Consider the following 11,178-nt stretch of genomic DNA (forward strand, 5'->3'; position numbering starts at 1 on the left):
GATATTAAACAAAACTCTTAATAGTTAAAGCTTAAATTCAAATTCTGGAAGTTATATTTTCTTACAGATTAATCCCAATTGTTCTGCTAGTTCTGTGCTCTAGTTTTGATGAAGCACACGGTTTTAATGAAAAAAGATTCTGAGTCCTAGCTCATCTAGGCTTCATGAAAACTGAATAAACTGTTCAATCAAATTATGTGACAGATTTTTCTCCTGATCATAGAAGTACAATGATCTTCCATAACCGTAACCTACTCAGAGTGTTACTATTTGTAAGATGAATTTTTCTCCTAAGCAAATTGGAAAAGTCTAGTCTAAGCAGATTGAACAGAGCTACCTTTTGACCAAAGATGTCATTTTTAGTGGATGATATTTTCTGAACACAAAACTTTGTACAGGAGCATCTATTACTTTCATTAATTTTGTTATGATTTTTTTCCCTGACGAAAGGAATAAATGTTTTCTAATTCCTCATCCTTATGTAAATTCCTAATATATATTTTTGAGAAGTTTTGGTATCTTTAATGTAAAAGTGTCATATTTGGATACTTACTTTTGCTTTGCTTTCCTTACCTGAAGGTAGATAGGGATATTTCTCTAGTATGTATTTACTATTTCTTCCATCACCCTTGGAATGTCTGTGACCTTAACAAAAGGGAGAAAATATTAATACTTTCCATGAGTGACCACCTCACATGGTACCTCAGGTCTAATGCTCTCTCATGCCACCCTGAGGACAGTTTTAACAAAATGTGAGGCCAAGCCAGAGGTTTTTGCCCCATGGAGAGACCAAACCCAATATAACAACATTGACAATAAAAGCAGAAAGTAGCTATCTGAACAGGATGGACAGGTGGTCTTCATTTTATTCCCTTCCCTCTTCCAAAGCCGCAAAAGGCCTGGTAAATCAATTCTCCTCTCCATTTGGCAGAAAATTGGGATTGTTGACATTTTCTGCTAAGAACTTTTTAATTTTCTGTACTTCTTGGCCAAATTTTGTAGAGCTGTGACCTCTTTTGAAACTTAAAAATGAAGAAGAAAAAAGAACAACACTAAGTTCAAAGAAGGGAGCAGACATTTTAACATTCTTTACTGTTTGGTGAAGGTGACATTTAAGTTCATTGTCCCTGAAATTATATGATTGTGTTCAGCTGTCTAAATTGTCATCTCAGGTAGATTTTGATGCTTCAAACAATAACATCATTACTGGTAAATAAATGGCTTTAGTAAGTGGGGGAATTGGGAGGGGAGACAAAAGGTGAGAGGTGGTAGCTACACCCATAATAAGGCTGTCTCATCCAATAAATTTTTTTGTATTGGGAAAAATATCATAAATTAAGCCCTATGCCAAAAAAGAGAAAGAAAAGAAAAGCTACAGTTTTCTAAGAATTTTTTATCTTGTTCAGATGTAGCAGCTACTTGACATTTATCACTTGAACATTTTATGGTTCTTTGAATTAATGATTTTTTTTAGAAGTAAGGTTGGGCTTTAGATGGTACTGAGGCCTACATGCTCCAGAATAGATTAACAGTTATCATATAAATTATTTGATCCTGAAACATCTTGGCACTTTTTGTTTCTTATATAGGGTGGATAATGTTAACATTATATATTACTTAGAAACGTATGATCGTGGGAGATAGTTTTTAGACTATTTACAGGAGCCCTTATCACTTCTCTTCACTTTTTCCATGGCAATGACAAGTATTGTTCACAAAAAAGTCTCTGTTGAGTTGTGTACCTAAGAGGAATAGCCAACATGGGGGAAGTAGCTAGGATAGTACCCATGTAACATCAGTACCAAGTCTTCTACTTCAGACTGTTAAATTTTTTTACTTTGGCTTTTGACACCATCATGTCATTTTAGTCTGCAGTTACAAAAGGTCGTGCATTTCCTATTATAGGAGAGGTATATTTTTTTGCAGCTTAAATATTTAACCGTGACTAGAGTATGTACAAAATTTAAAAGTTATACACTGCCCCTTTCAATCTTTTCATTTTGAACTTTATAATTAAAAGACTGTTTTTAGAAAAGAATTCCTGAGGTGTGATTTTTTTTATGTATGAATAAAGTTGCATCTGTATCTGAGAAGTTGTCGTCTTTTATTTTTGTTTTGTTTCTTTTAATATTATTAGCTTATCTGAAGCAGGCAATGTGCATAAAGAGAATATCCTGTAAAGGTTTATTCTAACCAACCAGATCATTGTGGGCTGTTGTGGGTTAAAAAAAAGTCTTTCACTCCAACTCACTTGCCAGATTTTCATTACCCCAGTATAACTACAAATATAAACTGTTTAGAAACACAAGACAGACAAATTGGAAATGCTCTTAAGAGCACCGTGGCACAAGAGGGGCTGGCACTGGATTTGTAACCAATATTCCATTTTTATTTGACAGTTGGTGGGTTTTTTCTGGATTGGTTGATTGTGAGATTTTACGTTTTTCTACTTCTCGAATTCTTTCAGGAAGCATGTATTCTTTTATAATTCCAGGGGAAATGAACCTCTTTTTTTTTTTAAGTCCCAATTTTGTGTTATATAGGATCAGAGTTAGAAACCGAATTACTAAGGAGACAGGACTTGGGATTTCTCTCTTTATTTTTTTAAAATTTTTATTTTATATTAGAGTATAGTTGAGTAACAATGTTGTGTTAGTTTCAGGTGTACAGCAAAGTGATTCAGTTATACATATACATATATCTGTTCTTTTTCAAATTCTTTTCCCATTTAGGTTATTACAGAATATTTCTCTCTTCCTTAACTGGGGAAGTGACCAAAGAGATACTTTGCAATACAAAAGCTAAGCATTAAATGATAGGAATCTGGACATACAGGATCCAAGGAAAGAAAGCCCTTGAGTTTTCAGATCAGTTCCCTATAATAAGTATTTCTTAAGGAGATAATATGTTTGTTCATTCAGTAAACATTTGTTAAATACCCGGGTGTGTCCTAGGTGCTAAGAACACAGTGGTGAACCAGACATTCGTAGCCCTCGTCCATGAGAGGAGGTTCTGTGCTAGTCACTACAGAGTGTTCACAGGTAAGTAACGCAGATTCCCTGCCTCGTGAGACGTGGGAGAGCAGAAGATCTCAGTAAAAAAGATCGAGTAAGTGTATATCATGATGACTATAGCTAATACTGCTGTATGGTGTATAGGGAAGTTAAGAGAGTAAATCCTAAGAATGCGCATCACAAGGAGAAATTTTTTTTTCTTTTTGTGTCTATATGAGAAGATGGATGTTAGCTCAAATCAAACCATTGTGCTGTCCACCGTAAACTCATACAGTGATGTATGTCAATTCTCCGTAAAACTGGGGGGGACGCCACAAACTGTGGTTAGTGTTATAAAGAAAACAGGGTAATGGGACAATCCAACAGGTAATTGAGGATGGAAATCCTACCTGAGTAAGGTGATAAGGAAAATCTATCTGAAGAGATGTTATTTAAGCTGAAACCTAAAAAAATGACAAACTAGCAGTTTGAAAAATGACTTGTTACCAAATCAGGTCTGGCTGCTCGCTGCTCAGTCAATAACTCGAGAGAGAGGCAAATGTCGCGAGAAAGGAAGGCTGCTTTTTTAATCAGAACGCTGGCGATCTGGGGAGATTGTGGACTCAGTGTCCCGCTAAAACCACCTCCAAAGATTCTGCTCAGTCAGGAAAGTTTTTAAACGGAGAAAGGGAAGTAACCTCAATCATTGAGATGGGGGGATCAGAGTCGTCCCTATCCCGCTCTGTGCAGGCTCATCGTGCAGGCTTATAGATGCTGTCTTGTTCGCACAGTTGGCTTCACACGGTTTGTTCGTGAGATTACTGAAGGGGAAGCTAGGGAAGAGATCTGATCATCTGTTAATTATGTTTTCTTCATTTCCACTTTGATCCATGGAAAGAACAGGTTAGGCAAGGTATTGTGTGATCAAAAAATTGAAAGGTGTGCTGGGACCCGAGTTGAGTAGAGCATGGGGCTGCCGGGTTTAAGGTAAGTGATAAGACAAAAGGGGCCTCCTGCAGAGACCCCTTTCCTGCAACCAGCCCTTTCCTGCCAAAAGGTGCTTGCAGACCACGTATGCAAAAACCCTGAAGCATTCGTTCTTTGGTGGTTGAAGAATCGCACCAGTGTGGGCGGTGTACAGTGAGAAATACGCGTAGGGTTGGTCCCTGTGCCAGCAGATACGAGGAAGCCCATGTAACTGCAATTAACCCAGCTTTATAAGGTAAAAGGAGCCTCCCAGAGGAGAGTGGCTCTTGGTCAATCATAAACATCACACAGGAGTTGGCCTGATGCATCCTAACATCAAAGATCTACCTTACTGGCCTTCCAGAATTTCCTAAACATATCTGAATTCATACCTTAGGGCCTTGCTCTGAAAACCTGTATGAATCCTCACTAATAACGGTCATCAGTTATCAGAATATTAGTACATTGAACTCCTGCCTATACTTTATCACCAAACCTGCAATTATTTAAGTAGAGCTGTTAGCGTTTTTTTTTTTTCAGAATTTGTTATAAATGATTGTTCATTTCCTCCTCTTAGGCCTAATTATTGAGGATTATATACAGCCTTTTTAATAGCTAAATAACACCAGATGAATTCAATAGATATCGATTGATATCAATCAGTTAATTAATTAATTGATAGCAATTAATCTTTAGAATTCCAGGACATGGCAGAACCTTTTCATTTGGGAACTGGAGAATACAGTAGACCTGTTTCTTAATTTGAGAGCCTTGAACCACCTCCATCAGAATCACCTGGGGAGCTTGTTTAGCTGCAGATTCCCAAACCCACCCCTGTTGAATGGGGATCTTTGAGGTTACAGTCAGGAAATCTCCATTTTTAACAATTATCCCCTGTTATTGTTTGTCAGCTCAAGTTTGAGAATCACCGCACCTATCATATATGTTCCTCTAAACACTCCCCTCTCCCTTGTTGATGTGTTCCACTTTCCTATATTAAATATTCTTAAATACATAGTCATTTTATGTTACATGGCTATAATCACCAGTACTGATAATACTTGCATTATGAGGAGTGGATTATCATTTCTCTTGAGTGAATTGATGCTTAAAAGTTTTCATTCTTGAAACATTTTTTACCAGCCAGGTGCTACAGGGTTTAAGATTATACTGTCAGTGGTAATTCAGTCTAATTTCATTAGACTTTGCCTTCTCTTGGGCGCCTTTTAAAATGGGAGAGTCCCTGGGAGCAATAGTTAGGTTATAAGACCCTTGTCCCTGGCTGCCTGGGTCCCTGTGATATCACTGAATGCCCTGGAAATACAGAACATTGAAAGGGTTAGGGGGCTCAATGGGATGCTAAAGATGAACTTCATAGTGGGTGCCTTGTGACTGTTTTCCTTGGGGGAATTAATCAGTGAATGTTACTGAAGTATTTTAAAGTCTTAGGTAACTGCTTTGGCAGCTAAGGTATTATTTGAACTAAGCTAGCAAATACACTTTTAGATATCAGTTTCTGCATTTGCTAATAAAAGATGACTATAGATAATGGCAAACAGCAAAGGTACGTGATTGTATTAAGACTGAAAAATGTCCAGAACCTACGCTAGAATATTGAAAAGCATTTCGAAGCTCATTTTCAAGTCTCTCTGATCACCTCCTTTCCACTGTGCAGCCCTTTATAGAACTTCCATTTGGTTTCCTTAGGATGGGTTAATGTTGGCTGAACAGACCGTATGATCAGGTATTTTGTCCTAAAGTTTTCTCTTTACATAATCAGTGCTCTGAGGTAAAAATAAACTTGCTCCTTTTATCACTGGACAGAAAGGAAGAAATGGAGTTGCCTATGAATATAACTTAGGATGATTTTTATCTTTTTGAGTAATGCTGAAAGCAACACATCTTGCTCCCCTAAGAATACATAATACTGTAATACCTCATCCGCACTATACATTTAAAGAAAGCAGTTTATTAACCTGAGGTTGCTACTTTTTACAACAGGTACAGACATAATTAATTTGACACTGGCCAGAAAAATCAATCTAGAAATTGTACCCAATTTTCAGTCTTCATTTTAACTGGACACGTTATGGTCTTTTAAATGTCTTTTTTTCCCAACAGCCTTGTGCACTGGTTAATAAAATTGTCATACTTGGAAACTGAGACTCTTAGAGTTAAAAATGTTTGCCAGTCAAACTGGTTTGTCAATAAAGACAAGATTAGGACTCACCCTATCAACGTATAAGATGTCAGTTGACCCATTCATAATACTGTGGTCCTTCTAAGAAAACATGAAAAGATGGATTCAGAGCATTTCCGTTTACCATCTAATCATAAAGAGCTTTTTAAAAAATCACATTTATATTCTTTTTCTAAAATAAATTTATTTATTTTTAAATTTTTGGCTGCGTTGGGCCTTTATGGCTGCGTGCAGGCTTTCTCTAGTTGTGGCGAGCAGGGGCTACTCTTCGTTGCGGTGCGTGAGCTCTAGGCATGTGGGCTTCAGTAGTTGTGGCACACAGGCTCAGTAGTTGTAGCTCGCGGGCTCTAGAGTGCAGGCTCAGTAGTTGTGGCACATGGGCTTAGTTGCTCTGTGGCATGTGGGATCTTCCTGGACTAGGGATCTAACCCGTGTCCCCTGCATTGGCAGGCAGATTCTTAACCACTGCGCCACGAGGGAAGTCCTTATATTCTTTCTAATTAGTGCATATCAATACGCAGAAGGACTGCATCTTTAGTTCAGCATTTATCAGAACTGAGTAATCCCTAGGTTTAGAGGGATGAGGGTGATAGTTGAACAGACATGGTATGGACCAATTTAGACAACAAAATCCTCTAGGTCAATGTTTTTGAAACTTCAGTGTTCATCAGAATCCCCTGAGAGCTTATTAAAAATATAGATGCCCTCGCCTCATTATCAGAGATTTTGATTCTGTCTGTAGGTTTTGGTGTGGGCTCAGGCATCTGTTTTTGGCGAGCTCCCCAGGTAATTCTGATGCACTCCGAAGTGTAAGAACCAAACTTGGTTTGGTCCAAACGTGGCATATTAAGATTTCTAGAATCAAAAAAGTCAGATTGCTGTTATGCTGTGGCCACTGAGCCTCTTGATTCAAAGAACAGAAGGGAAAACTCATTTCCCAGCTTCCCTTGCTGATAGAGCACAAGTATGTGGCATGGGCTCAGCCAATCAGATGTACCCACATAGGACTGGGATTCCAAGGAGAGAAAAGTAAAGAAGCAGACATTCCCAGAATCATCTTGTGGTGGAGGTGGCTAGATTTTCAACAGCAGCAGAGGTGGCATTTCTGGTACCCAGTCCCAAGCATCACTGTTGTGATCCACCATGTTGGAGGCCTGTGATGTGGTATGGAACGGTGGTAACACTGGAGCATTGCAGTGAGGTTGGACATATCCCTGGTTATATAGCTTCCAGACCTGCTTAAACTGGCCAGGTATATTATTTTGTTTACAACTAAGAGCTCTGAGTAACATCAGGGAGTTATACTCTGCTAGTTAAGAGCGGAAATTTTGGAGACAGCATCTTGGGATCAAATCCTGGCACTGCCACTAGCTGTGTAAACTTGAGAAAGTTTCTTAACCTATCTCTGCTGTAATTTGTCTTAAAATGGGGGCACTGATACCTCATAGGGTGTTATGAGGTTTACATGAGATGACACACTTAAGCAATTAGCACAAAGTCCAGCAATAAATGCTGGTTATCATTATTGTAGACCCGTGGATAACAGACCCACTCATTTCTTACGACCTCAGAAAATTCCTCTATTTATCAGGACTCTTGGCAGCAAGTGGTAGAAACCTAACTCAAACTGGCTTAAGCAAAAAAAGATAACCTTGGCTTGAGGTACAAATGGATGTGGATGCCCAGTTCATGTCACCAGGATTCTGTCCCTGTCCCCCAGCCTGCTTCCTTTGTGTGGACTTCATCTTTAGGTGGGCTTCCCAGGTGGTGACAGGCAAAGATAGCAGCCCCTCTAAACTGACATCCTACCAGCTTAGCAACCACTGAAAAGAAGGCCTCTCTTTCCCACTAGTTCCAGCCAATAATGCCCAAGGACTAAGGCTAACTGGCTCTAGGGACCAGCTTTGGTCACTTGTTTACCCCTGAATCAATCATATGGTCAGGAGGTCACCCAATAGCCCAGGCTGGTTCACATCTCTACCTTTGAAGCCAAAGCGTGGGTTAAACCTGATCTAAACCACACAGGCTGAGAACTTGGGAGGGTAGCTCCCTAAAAGAAAGTGAAAGTGCTGTAACTGGAAACAAGGTAACGTGCTACAAAGGACAAAACACCTGATGCTTGCAATAGCCCCCATCTCATGTTTTATTCCCACCAATTTGTTAATGAGAATACCAGTGTTTTGTTTACAAAAATGGGATATAACCCATCTACCTGTCTATTCACCCCAGGTTCACCTTTGTGAACACCCCGCCCCCTTTGTTTTTGGCCATGCTGCACGGCTTGTGGAATCTTTGTTCCCCAACCAGGGATCAAACCCAGGCCCTCGGCAGTGAGGGTGCAAAGTCCTAACCACTGGACCACCAGGAAATTCCCTTTTTGGCTTGTTTTTTTTTTCTTTTTTGTGAATCTCCCTTTCATTAGGTAGCTTCTACCAGTTCTCCTGGTTATGAATCTTTGTGTGGGAGGTTTGGGGAGGGAACAAGCACACATTGACCTGCTTTAGAGATGACTTAGTGTCGGTAGGTTCTGCCCAGTAAGACAGCACTGCTTGTCCCCTGCTTATTTGGTTCCGTGAAATCCTCTGACATCAAGAAGTACATTTAGCACAAAGTAGGTAAGAAATGAGGGGCTTCCCTGGTGGCACAGTGGTTGGGCGTCCGCCAGCCGATGCAGGGGACGCGGGTTCGTGCCCTGGTTGGGAGGATCCCATATGCCATGGAGCAGCTAGGCCCGTGAGCCATGGCCGCTGAGCCTGCGCGTCCGGAGCCTGTGCTCCATGGCGGGAGAGGCCACGGCGGTGAGAGGCCCGCGTACTGCAAAAAAAAAAAAAAAAAAGAAATGAGGCTGTCATAGTTTATTCACCACGTTCTGCTGCCATGTATAAATCACAACACAACTCAAGATGGTTTACTTAGTCTTTCCATTTACAAACAAGACAAGAAAAAAGAAGAGAAGGAAATGAAAAAATACATAAAGGATTGCCAGCTTCAACCCAAGCAATAGCGAGGAAGCCTACCTGCCATTGCCAGTTTATCATGTATCTTGATAGAAGGCGTCCAATATCTGAGGCAGCCCTCGAGAGGTGTTAGCCAAAGTTGGGGCCACACATCCCCAAATCACGAAAGTAGGAGGAAACAGGAAGGGGAGTAGGAGATTCTCAGATTTACCTCTTGAGCATCTGCAGAGCTAGATCTGGAGGAGTGCCAGAGGCAAGTGTCATGGGCTGGATAGTGGCCCCAAAAGGCATGTCCACCCGGAACCTCAGAATGTGACCTTATTTGGAAGAAGGATCTTTGCAGATATAACTAAATGAAGGATTTCAGGATGAGATCATCCTGGATTTGAGTTGGGCCCTACATCCAGTGACTGGTATCCCTACAAGAGAAAGGAAAGGGAGATTTAAGACACAAAGACACACCGAGAAGAAGGCCACGGGAAAATGGAGACAGAGATTGAAGTTTTGTTGCCACAAGCCAAGGCACTCTACAAGCTAGTAGAAGCTGGAAGAGACAAAGAAGGATTCTCCCCTAGAGCCTTCTGACACTTCGATTTCACACTTCCAGCCTCCACAACTGTGAGAGATAAATTCTAAGTTACCAAGTTTGTGGTAGTTTTTTTTTGCGGCAACCCTAGGAAACTAATGTAACAAGACAGGAAGCAAATTCGCCTTCGCTTCATCAAGCCAAAGATGAGGCCTAGTGTTAGCAACTTCTCATCAGCACTCGTCATTGGTTGAGGACATGGTGGCCAGTAGATTTGTCAGATGCTCTGAGGGTTCTGGCCTCCATGCATAATGGTTCCCTAGGAGAAACTGGAGGGATCGTTACCAAAAGAAAATATATTCTGGGCAGGCAAAAATTTGAAAAAACAAAAAAACACTACAATCAGTAAAAGGCCTGATATGGAGTACTTAGAAATGGATTTTTTAAAAGAGAAGTGTTGTCAAGTGAAGGTAGTTCATTAATAAATTGTTGTTTAAAATTAGCAATCAGATATGTTGCCATAGTACTGCTGGCCTCCTATACATGGCAATTAGATCATGTGTAAATGTATCTTTCTAAAGAGAAAAAAGGTAGAATATTTTTCCTCACATAGGTAACTATTTCTAAATGAGCTTTGTTTGTACTGCCTCACAAGCAGTTAAGGTTCAGTGTGGGTAGTAATGCCATTAATTTAGGCGATGATAATACAAATTATACTTACTAATGAGCTTTGAGTTCTTAGTTACAAGGCAGAAAAGGGTTCAGGAGTCATTCAGACCAACTCAATGTGTAGCTGTAGCCCCCAAAAGCTAGTAGAGTGTTGGATAATATAAGAGAGAAAAGAAATACAAGAAAAAGTTGTACTGCTTCCTGTTCTAGTTTCTATACCTCAAGGAAAGAACTCAATAGAGAAGAAGGAAGTCTACAGAAGGAGAACTAAATTAAGTCCTGTGTACAAATATTTATTGAGCTCCCATAATGTTTGAGCCCCTGGTCTAGGGATGCAGAAATGATTAAGATGTGGTCCTCAACTTCACAGCCTAAAGGGAGAGACAGATACAGAGAAATAGCTGTGATAATGCAGCTCAGCAAGTTCAGGACAGACATGCACACAGGACACCAGGAGATCACAAAGGAGACAGCAGGATCTACCAAGGTTGAGCTGAGAGCAAAACAGACAGCAACACAGGGGCTTGGGTGGTGGTGCTGTTATGTGTGTTTGGGATTGAGAGCGACCAGTTTGAAAGGAAAGACGGTGGAAGGGAGAGATGGGGAGCTAAGAGAAAATAATCTCGCTGAAAGGGGAGAGTTAAAGGATGATGAATAGTGATTGGCCTTAGAGAAACAGGAAGAGAGGTCCACATCCTCTGAAAGTAGAGAGAAGGAAATGAGGGCAGTTACGGGTATCAATAGGTTTTAGGTAAAGTTCAGAAGAATAAGGGAGATTACTCCTGGCATCCTCAATTTGCTGAAATCAAGGTTTTTCTAACCTTTGGGTGTGTTGAGAATATGATGAACACTCTGGATGTTTCACCT

The 11,178-nt window shown here is 40.2% G+C and overlaps 1 protein-coding gene across 1 annotated transcript in view; it reads left to right on the plus strand.

The window, feature by feature from the left end:
* The window catches only part of GPALPP1 (GPALPP motifs containing 1), a 31,302-nt gene extending 28,315 nt beyond the window's left edge, over positions 1 to 2,987 (plus strand). The window contains exon 9 of the mRNA XM_029210498.1: positions 2,955 to 2,987. The gene's annotated coding sequence lies outside the window, so the exon portion shown is untranslated. The remainder of the gene's footprint in view (positions 1 to 2,954) is intronic.
* Positions 2,988 to 11,178: the final 8,191 nt, after the last annotated feature.

Source organism: Monodon monoceros, unplaced genomic scaffold (genome assembly GCF_005190385.1).
Source record: "Monodon monoceros isolate NGI ecotype Baffin Bay Population unplaced genomic scaffold, NGI_Narwhal_1 Super_Scaffold_8, whole genome shotgun sequence".
Taxonomy (NCBI): Eukaryota; Metazoa; Chordata; class Mammalia; order Artiodactyla; family Monodontidae; genus Monodon; species Monodon monoceros.